The sequence below is a fragment of the Saimiri boliviensis genome, chromosome X, assembly GCF_048565385.1.
Source record: "Saimiri boliviensis isolate mSaiBol1 chromosome X, mSaiBol1.pri, whole genome shotgun sequence".
Taxonomy (NCBI): domain Eukaryota; kingdom Metazoa; phylum Chordata; class Mammalia; order Primates; family Cebidae; genus Saimiri; species Saimiri boliviensis.
In genome coordinates, this window is record NC_133470.1 from 102,090,306 (window position 1) to 102,101,624 (window position 11,319).

Sequence of the window (11,319 nt, forward strand, 5' to 3'; positions counted from 1 at the left end):
TAATATCATGGACAATGATTCATCAAAATAAAATGTTTACTTAGAATCTTTGGGCGTAGACTCATAGTGGCCCTGTATATTTACTAGCCTAGGATATTCTCAACTATGATCTGAGGATCACTGATATGCCTCAGCTATTGGTAGGTGTTGTTTCTATAGTCAAACATCTCTGTAAATGGCACGTTACATAAATACTTATTGGGATATCTGCACTGTACTTTAGAATATTCAAGGCTTCCAGAAGCCCTGGAATGAGGAAATCTGGTTGCCGTTGGTCTTAGTCTGTTTGTGTTGCTATAAAGAACTACATGAGACTAGGTAATTTATAAAGAAAATACGTTTATTTGACTCACAGCTCTGCAGGCCACACAGGAAGCTTGGCACTAGCACCTGGAGCTTCAAGGAGCTTCCATTCATGGCAGAAGGCAAAGAAGAGCTGGTGTATGGATATCACATGACAGAAGAGGAGGAGGGAGAGTGAGAGAGAGAAGGAGGTGCCAGGCTCTTGTCAACAACCTGTTTTTTTTTTTGTTTTGTTTTTTTTTTTTTTTTTTTGAGACGGAGTTTCGCTCTTGTTACCCAGGCTGGAGTGCAATGGCGCGATCTCGGCTCACCGCAACCTCTGCCTCCTGGGTTCAGGCAATTCTCCTGTCTCAGCTTCCTGAGTAGCTGGGATTACAGGCACACGCCACCATGCCCAGCTAATTTTTTGTATTTTTAGTAGAGACGGGGTTTCACCATGTTGACCGGGATGGTCTCGATCTCTTGACCTCGTGATCCACCCGCCTCGGCCTCCCAAAGTGCTGGGATTACAGGCTTGAGCCACCGCACCTGGCCCTTAACAACCTGTTCTAAAGGCCGGGAGCAGTGGCTCACTCCTGTAATCTTAGCACTTTGGGAGGCCGAGGTGGGTGGATCACCTGAGGTCAGGAGTTCAAGACCAGCCTGGCCATGATGGAGAAACCCCATCTTAAAAAAAAAAAAAAAAAAAAAAAAAAAGACCTGTTCTAGGGGGAACTAGGAGTGAGAGCTCACTCACTCCCGTGAGAATGGCACCAAGCCATTTATGAGGGATCCATCCCCATGACCCAGATACCTCCCATCAAGCCCCATCTCTAACATCGAGGATTAAATTTCAGCATAAGACTTAGAGGGGCCAAACAAACCATATCCAAACCATAGCACCATTGTTAAAGGAGTACCTATTAACATCTATATCACAGATTCCTTACCTGGGGAGGGCTTGGGAAGCAACTGTGAAATTTTGTTTTGTTTTGTTTTATACATGTGTCCAGGCCTTGACTCTGCTCCATGCCTCCTTCTGAATCAGAATATCTAGAGTGAAGCATGGGGATATGTATATTTTCAAGGATCATGGATCATTCTGATGGGCAACTCTAATTACAAACCATTAAAGGCATGTATGCTTTGTGGAGCTGAGTTTGGAAACTATAGGTCTAAGACAACATTCTTATTTTGCTGGCAAGGACATTGAGATCCCAGCGGGGAAATGACTTGCCCATGTTTGGGTAGAACAAATAATCTCTGAACCCTTTTGCCTGTTATATAAATGGACTCTAGATGGCAGTCTATTTCTTGGTTTTAGTCTGTGCCTGCACAAGCAGAAACGTTGAGCAATTTATTGGATGAATTTGAGCATGACAGTGCAATGGTTTAATCAAACGAATGTCTATCACTCCACAAGCATGTTCTTTCTATAGAGCCTATTGTGGCCAAGAAGCCAATAACTGTCCGCAGCAGCTTCTCCTAGGAAACCAACCAGAAACCAACCTTGCTAGCACCTAGATCTTGGACTTCTGGACTGCAGAACTGTGAGAAAATAAATGTCTGTTGTTTAAGCTACCCAATCTGTAGTATTTTTTTATGGCAGCCTAAGCTTCCAGACATGCAAGGATCTCTGGCTATGGATAATTAACTTTGCAGTTCCCATAAATGAAATCTACCAAAATGATTATCTGGTCTAGCCAACAGAGGTGCCTGCATTTGAGTCATCACACTAGCCTAACAGCTAGAGGAATAATAGCTCACGTACAATTCACAGGCATGAGTCATTGGTTACACAGACCCGGAGCCTCTAAAATGAGGGATGATCAGGAGAACCTGAGTAAGAAATCTGTTATAACACTTGTGAATCTTTCCCCAAAAGCACTTGTACCCCATTGACCTTAGCAACTTACAGTGGAAAGGATAGCCCCAAAGCTTTCAGAAATGAATTGGAGCCAGGCACAGTGGCTCATGCCTGTAATCCCAGTACTTTGGGAGGCCAAGGCGGGTGGATCACCTGAAGTCAGGAGTCCGAGACCAGCCTGGGTAACACAGCAAAACCCCGCCTCTACTAAAAAAAAAAAAAAAATTTAGCTCTGCGCGGTGGCCACACCTGTAATCCCAGCTACTCGGGAGGCCGAAGCAGGAGAATCGCTTGAACCCAGGAGGCAGAGGTTGCAGTGAGCAGCAGTCGCTTCACTGCCCTCTAGCCTGGGCAAAAGAGTAAAACTGTGTTCCCCCACCCCACCCCACCCCCCAAAAAAAAAGAAAGAGAGAGAGAGAGATGAAGAAAAAGGGGCCAGGCGCGGTGTCTCATGCCTGTAATCCAAGCATCTTGGGAGGCTGAGGTGGGCGGATCACGAGGTCAGGAGATTGAGACCATCCTGGCCAACATGGTGAAACCCCGTCTCTACTAAAAATACAAAAAAAAAAAAAAAAAAAAAAAAAAAAAAATTAGCTGGGCATGGTGGCGCACGCCTGTAGTCCCAGCTACTCGGGAGCCTGAAGCAGGAGAATTGCTTGAACCCAAGAGGTGGAGATTACACTGAGGTGAGACCGCGCCACTGCACTACAGCCTGGGTGACAGTGCAAGACTCCGTCTCAAAAGAAGAAAGAAAGAGAGAAAGAAAGAGGAAAAAAAGGAAGGAGGGAGGGAAGGAAGGAAGGATGGAAGGAAGGAAAGAAGGAAAGAAGGAAGGAAGGAAGGAAGAAGGGAAGAAATTGGAAACTGACTTTAAGTTAATGTTAAAGCCAATAGACCAGAACACCCCTGCAGTAGTGCCTACCTCAGAGAGAAGGAAACATTTAAGGAGCTTAGGGGAAACAAGCTTTTTCTCCAAGTCTGCCCGCTGGTAAGCTGAGTGAGACCCTGAACCCCTCCTCTGGGATTATTCCACCACTGCTTGGACAGGCTCAGCATCAGTCAGCACCCACACATTGCTTCCAGATGGAGTGTTCCTCATCTGGCTAGTGACTATTGGGTCTGCCCTGAGGTTCTGTCGCTTCTTCTAACTTCTGTACTCCAACACATGGTGTCATGGAAAACACTATCGTTATCTTCTGCACCCTTTGAGGAATGCAGATGCAAAGGCATAGAATGGGAGGTTTTCCCCATCCGTTTCTTTCTAGTTCCGCCTTATCATAGTCCCTACTCACCCTGCTGGTACAGGCAAGCCTCCTGACTTCAGAAATCTCCAGGCAAAAACAGATGCTAGTCGCCAATGTATGGCCACATGGGCTACCTTGCCCCTGGAGAAAAGGGTTATAAGGTAAGCAGGGGGGAAATGGAAGCTCTGAGAGCTCCGCCTCCTCATCAACAAAGGAAATGAATGCAATAGCATGTTCTTAGGGGAATTTCAGGGATTTTTGCCACTATTCAAGACTTGGAAAATACAGATGTTATTCCTGCCACATGTAGTTAGTATGGATCCGCAGATAAAACAAGGCTGTCTAGCTGTTGTAGGCTACCGTGCTAGTAGATCTGCCCCTTGGTCATTATCATCTAGCAGATCCAATGGTGCCCAAGATGTTTGGAGTAAATCATAATGCTACATGGGTTTGGCAAACAGAAATTCTACAAATAAAGGGGAAAAAAAGAATGCTATATGGAGCCTGTGGCAACCCCTAATAGGAGACTCACAGTGGAGGCTGCTAGGATGTAATATAGACTGTGAACCAGCCACCAGTATATAGAGCTATTCCTCCCACTGCCAAGATAAGCAAGTCCAGGAGCAGAGGAGTGGAAGTAAAGATGTCTTCCATAATTACGCCTGATCCACTGCAACAGTTTTGCTGCCCATACCTACAACTCTGATCTCTACTAGATTAGAGGTTTAAATTTCCTAGGAAGAAACACTGTTATTAGGGGATAAAACAATGGTTTCACTGAATTTGAAGCCACTCTTAGCTCCCAGAACCAGGCCAAAAAAAAGGTGATTTTGTTCTTTCCGCTATAAAATGAGGACAGAGTAATATGGATGATTCTTAGGGTGTCCTCTAAGGTATCTTATACTACAATCATGAGGGGTGCATGACATAATATTGCAACCCTGCAAAGGACTCCCAAGTGCTCAATCTGCTTAGAAATGAAGGACTGGGCCTCTCCAGTGGCTAAAGCAAAGGGAATGTGGAAGTGATAGAGAAATCATAAATAACATGGCTATTTACAGAAACGAAGACTCTACCCTCTACTTGTATTTCCCTGTGCATTGTCTTCTTTTAAAAAACTTTTCTCACCTCTTCTTTATTTTTTTCAAGTTTAATACTTCTACTTTTATTAAAGAAAGTATAAAACAATTAATTCTACATTTTCAAACACTATTATTCTAAGAATCACTTGAATCACTCCAGTCTGTTCATATTGCCAGCACATCCAATACTTCCATCTTATTAGATTTCTAAAAAATCTTGACTTGTCTACCACACTAGTGCAGAAGACATTATTAAAACTTCTTGGGCTTTCCTTGAGGTCTTTCCGTTTTTCTTTCCATTTCTCTTTTCTGTTGACGCGCCTTGAACCTCTCAGCCATTGATAAAAGGTCATCAGGAATAGTCTGATTTGTTCTTTGCAGAATACTAACCAATTCAGGGGCAAACCTCCAATCGTTTCTAGTGATAGTTGTAATGGAAACACCAGTCCTCCCTGCTCTTCCCGTGCGCCCTGTTTGGTGTACATATTCTTCAATGTTTCGTGGAAAGTTAAAATTATAGACGTGTAATAGCATGGACATCAAGCCCTCTAGAGGCTAGATCAGTTGCAATTAGTATTCTCACTTTGCCTGTTTTAAAGTTCTCCAATGCTTTTTCCCGGTCTCTCTGTTCTCTATCTCCATGCAGAGACTCTACTGACGTATTTCCAAGTATTAGCTCACTCGATAAGTGATCTGCGACAGCTTTTCGAGAAACAGAAACTATGACTTTGTCTGTGGATGACATACTCTGTAGAAAAGTTTGTATGTGAATCCATTTCTCTTCCTCGGTGGTTACAATTATATCTTGTTTCACTGAACTTACAGCAACAAGATTCAGTGTACCAACATAGACAAGCATTGGCTCTTTCAAATAAGGTTGTGCGAGGCGATGAACAGAACATGGCCATGTAGCACTGGCCATAACCGTCTGCCTATCTGGGCGCACATCTAACAAAAGTTTCATTATCTGGGGTTCAAATCCCATGTCTAACATCTTGTCTGCTTCATCTAAAACCAAGTAGGTTATATTCTTCAGATTGACAGTTATTCATTTGAAAATCAATCAATCTTCCGGGAGTTGGAATTATGATATCTACGCCTTTCTAAGCTCTTCTATTTGTTCATCTGTTTCCACCACTGTATACACAAACACTCCGAAGCCCTTTATATGAATATTTGCAACATTCTCCTTCAACTTGAAGTGCTAACTCCCTAGTGGGAGTTAGAACTAACATGCGGGGTCTATTCCTTTGACCTTTAAAGGTTGGTTGAAGGTCCAAATGAATAAATCCAGGCATTAAATAACACAATGTTTTCCCTCCAGTTTGGGCTACTCCTATAAGATCTATTCCTTGCAAAACAATGGGCCATGCTTGTGCCTGAATAGGTGTTGGCTTTTTAAAACCTGATTTTTTAATGTTTTCCATAACCTCAGGATAGTAATGAAAGGCGTCATCAAATGCACAGGTTGGATTGGGGATAGGTCGTTTCTCCCCATCCTTCAACTATGCGCTTGGACCTTGGACATTGAACTTGTGGCAGCCGACTCTTTCTAAAGGTTTTTCTTAATTGGTGGTAAATCAACTCTGCATTCTGAATTTTCTTCTAGCTTTTTCACAAAATTATCAATCATTGCTTTTGCTTTTGCTTGCATTGCTTTGCTGCCATATATTTTGACTAATGATTCTGGTCTTTCTTGTATTATTTGAATTACGGTGTTTGTTGAATTTTGTATATGCTTTATTTTCGACCCACCACGACTGATCACCGCGCCAACAAAGTGGTTCTTCAAAGTGAAACATGGTGGCGGTTCCCCATGACCAGCAGCCACAGCGTTCGGGGGCCTGGAGGCGCCTCTCCAGTAGCCACCTCTGACGACCCTATATACCTCCGGACCTTCTCGATTCGACTCCTCTGCCAACCTCCTTTCTGGCGCCCTGGACGCTGTCGAACTTCGTCGGCCAGCAATGACCCATGTAGAGGCCTTGGGGGCTTCTCCGTGTTTGGACATGGTTCCAAGAATGGTCACGTCCGACGTCGTTGCTGTCCGGCTCTGCTCAACCTGACTGTGCCATCGTAAGACTAAAGTCCTCTTCTTTCTTTAGCATTATAAATAGGATAGAGTGGTGGTGGTGAATTCACTATTTGGATCATGGAATTATAGAATATCAAGTTGGGATAATGGCAGAACCAGAGAAAGAAAAGACATCACTGGGAGAACGTGAACTATAAACAAAGGCTTCATGACCTCGTCTCTGGCTATGGTAGCTGGAAATGTTTGTATGTGTTGCCTCTCTTTTGGTTGCATGTGGAATAATTAAATTATGCCAAGAGGGAGCATTTTTGGCATCATATAAATGGGAGAAGGGTGTTTATATATGCTGGGAACACAACGAATGAGAGGTAATTATTGTCTATGTTACTTTTTTTTCTATCTAACATCTTCTCTTTTGGGGAGCTGCTAAAAATCACAAGGATTCACTTTTCCAGAACAAAGGAGTGCTTGGAGGATAAATACAGATAATAGACATTATTAGCACCCAGGAAAGCCCCAAATATTGGATATCCTTATTTGTCCTGGAGCCTCTGCCTCTTATGTATTTGATTACCTTGCCCAGACTCATTTAGATTTTTTGGCTTAACAAAACTTGGCTTATGAACCTGACCTCTAAGTTCCCAGGCATTTTTTCAGGAAAGGTTTGAAACAAAGCTATTAGATTTGTACTGGAACTACTCAGATTGGGGACTTGTGGTAAGCCATGACTTGGAAGACAGGAAGTTTATAACTCTCTGACCACTCCCACCCCTATATTGGGAGGTGAGGATTTTAGAAACATTCTCTCTGAGTTTCTGGAGAAGGAGATCAATGCCAGTAGTCATCCAGGTGACCAGTATCTGTCTGAGTCTGAATGCAGTTACAAAACTGCACCAAAGGAAGAGGTCAAAGATGGCAACAGAAAGCCCAGGCTGAGGGAAGTCTAGGACCTGAAACCTGCATCTCTGCCTGTCAAGGCGGAAGTCTGGAAATATCAGGAGAGGACCTAGAGGAAAGAGGAAATTATAAAAAATCAGGGTAGAACAGGAATTTGCCTTTGATCTGGCATGTAAGAGAGTAGACCTCTCCCATTTGGTGCTTTCAGAGAATTGCACCTTTACGAAAGTCTGAGTTAAAAGACAATTTCTATTACTCAGAAGCATGTTAGCAGTGCTCAAGAGAATTGCAGTTAACTCTATGGTTAATCTATGCCAAAAGTTGCCAGACATATTCAGCTCATCAAAGCCCAGAAATCATGAAGATGGCAGGTCGATAAATCAGAGGATGCTATAGTTTTACTGGCTGTCTTGCCTTTGGTGGGTAGGTGGGGCGGCAGTACTGGCGTATGAGAAATTACACCAGCAGTGAAGTGGAGGAAATGACTTGAAAAGGGAAATATAAAGCCAAAAAGCCTGTACTATTTGCAAGTTAAAATTTAAAACTGTGAGTAACTTTAGAAATGTGTACATTTTGGCCGGGCGCAGTGGCTCAAGCCTGTAATCCCAGCACTTTGGGAGGCCGAGGCGGGTGGATCACGAGGTCGAGAGATCGAGACCATCCTGGTCAACATGGTGAAACCCCGTCTCTACTAAAAAAGTGCAAAAAATTAGCTGAGCATGGTGGCACGTGCCTGTAATCCCAGCTACTCAGGAGGCTGAGGCAGGAGAACTGCCTGACCCCAGGAGGCGGAGGTTGCGGTGAGCCGAGATTGCGCCATTGCACTCCAGCCTGGGTAACAAGGGCGAAACTCCGTCTCAAAAAAAAAAAAAAAAAAGAAATGTGTACATTTTAACATGTTCTGTTAATGGGTAAAAAGCTGTGTTTTCTGAGGAAAACGTGACAATTATTTACAGTCTCCACATCAAAACCAATTTGCTTTGAGTACCTTTTATAAAGAATGCTTTTGATATTTCATTAAAAATAATTTCTTTTGTTAGAGTTCTCATCCTTGACTGGGCATGGCAGCTCATGCCTATAACCCCAGCACTTCGGGAGGCTGAGGTGGGCAGATCACTGAAGGCCAGGAGTTTGAGACCAGCTTGGGCAACATGACGAAACCCCACCTCTTCAAAAAAATACAAAAATTAGCTAGTCGTGGTGGCATGTGCCCATAGCTCCAGCTACTCAGGAGGCTGAAGTGGGAGGACGGCTTGAGTCTGGGTCAGAGGTTGCAGTGAGCTGAGACTGCACCACTGCACTCCAGCCTGGGCAACAGAGTGAGACCCTGTCTCAAAAAAAAAATTCCCATCCTCTTTTTTTTTTGAGACGGGATTTCACCATGTTGGCCAGGCTGGTCTCAAATTCCTGACATCAGGTGATCCACCCACCTCAGCCTCCCAAAGTGCTGGGATTACAGGCATGAGCCCCCGTGCCCAGCTTCCTCATCCTCTTTTTTAAGTCACTATGAGTTCCATCAATTCTTCATAGTGCAGTGGTGCGAGGGCTTGGAAGTGCTGAAGTGAGGCTGCAGGAGGGGAGTGTCTAGCTATGGTTTCACAGATTTCAGGATCCATGGCATCCACTTGTATCATGAATTTTACAAGAAAACTTTAAAAGATGTCTTCCAGGCAGCAAAGCACATTGCCGTGTATGTACCTATGCAACAATCCTGCATGTTCTTCACATGTACCCCAGAACCTAAAACGCAATAAAATATATATTTTTTAAAAGATGCCTTCCAATTTCTTAAAAAATAAAAATAATTTTTTTTTTTATTAATATGCGGCCAGGCGCGGTGGCTTACGCCTGTAATCCCAGCACTTTGGGAGGCCAAAGCAGGCAGATCACCTGAGGTTGAGAGTTTGAGACCGGCCTGACCAACATGGAGAAACCTCACCTCTACTAAAAATACAAAATTAGCCAGGAGTGGTGGCGCATGCCTGTAATCTCAGCAACTTGGGAGGCTGAGGCAGGAGAATCAATTGAACCCAGGAGGTGGAGGTTGCTGTGAGCCGAGATCGCACCATTGCACTCCAGCCTGGGCAACAAGAGGGAAACTCTGTCTCAAAAAAAAAGTTAATCATACAATGAATGTCTCATAATAGTAGGAAGAATAATATTATTTGCAGTATTTTATCACTTAGCCACTATACTTCTCTGTGTTTGTCTCCTCTCCTGAAAATTAATAGTAGTCCCTATCTCAGGGTGATTGTGAGGATTAAATGATGTATGTAAAGTGCTTAGAACATTGCATGGCATATTGTAAGTATGCAGTGTTTCCAATTACTATTTCTCTATAACTGAGTTGGGTGTATGAATATATTATGTAATGTACATGTATCACTCTCTGGCTCAATCACTTGAATCATTAAGTGACTTCACATCTATTAAATTCATTCCACATCAATAAAATATCATTCCTTATCATTTTAACAGCCACATAGTATTCTATTACATAGATGTACTATTTTTATTTAACCAGCTCCTATTGTTGGATACAGGAGTTTGTTTCCACTGGTTTGCTATTAAGTTTTTCTTTTTTAAATTTTACAGAGCCGGATCCAAGATGGCTGATCACTAGCAGCTTGGGATTGTAGCTCCCACTGAAAACGCAAAGAACGAGAGGACGCCACACCTTCACATGAATTCTTGTTGCTCACGCACCAGGAGATTCCCAGCGGAGGAGCCCCACAGGTCGCCAGCGCGACTCTTGTGACCGGCGAGGCGGTTTTGCCGGCGCCTCGGAGCATTGGTTCTTGGTGCAGAGTCAGAAAAGCACCATCATTCTAATTGGTGTGAGATGGTATCTCAATGTGGTTTTGATTTGCATTTCTCTGATGACCAGTGATGATGAGCATTTTTTCATATGTTTGTTGGCCTCCTGTATGTCTTCTTTTGTAAAGTATCTGTTCATATCCTTTGCCCATTTTTGAATAGGCTTGTTTGTTTTTTTCTTGTAGATCTGCTTTAGTTCTTTGTAAATTCTAGATATCAGCCCCTTGTCAGATGGGTAGGCTGCAAAAATTTTTTCCCATTATGTTGGTTGCCGATTCACTCTACTAACTGTTTCTTTTGCCGTGCAGAAGCTTTGGAGTTTGATTAGGTCCCATTTGTCTATTTTGGCTTTTGTTGCCATTGCTTTTGGCGTTTTGGTCATGAAGTCCTTGCCTACACCTATGTCCCGAATGGTTTTGCCTAGATTTTCTTCTAAGGTTTTTATGGTATTAGGTCTGATGTTTAAGTCTTTAATCCATCTGGAGTTAATTTTGGTGTAAGATGTCAGGAAGGGGTCCTGTTTCTGCTTTCTGCACATGGCTAGCCAGTTTTCCCAACACCATTTATTAAACGATCATTAAAAAATCGGGAAACAACAGATGCTGCAGAGGATGTGGAGAAATAGGAACACTTTTACACTGTTGGTGGGAATGTAAATTAATTCAACCATTGTGGAAGACAGTGTGGCGATTCCTCAAGGACCTAAAAATAGAAATCCCATTTGACCCAGCAATCCCATTACTGGGTATATATCCAAAGGATTATAAATCATTCTACTACAAGGACACGTGCACATGAATGTTCATTGCAGCACTGTTTACAATAGCAAAGACCTGGAACCAACCCAAATGCCCAACGATGATAGACTGGATAGGGAAAATGTGGTACATATACACCATGGAATATTACGCAGCCATCAAAAACGATGAGTTCACGTCCTTTGTAGGGACATGGATGAACCTGGAAACCATCATTCTCAGCAAACTGACACAAGAGCAGAAAATCAAACACCGTATATTCTCACTCATAGGTGGGTGTTGAACAATGAGAACACATGGACACAGGGAGGGGAGCACTACACACTGGGGTCCATTG

The 11,319-nt window shown here is 43.2% G+C and overlaps 1 pseudogene; it reads right to left on the reverse strand.

The window, feature by feature from the left end:
* Window positions 1-4,727: 4,727 nt before the first annotated feature.
* Window positions 4,728-6,486, reverse strand: LOC101028718 (putative ATP-dependent RNA helicase DDX43 pseudogene; annotated as a pseudogene).
* Window positions 6,487-11,319: the final 4,833 nt, after the last annotated feature.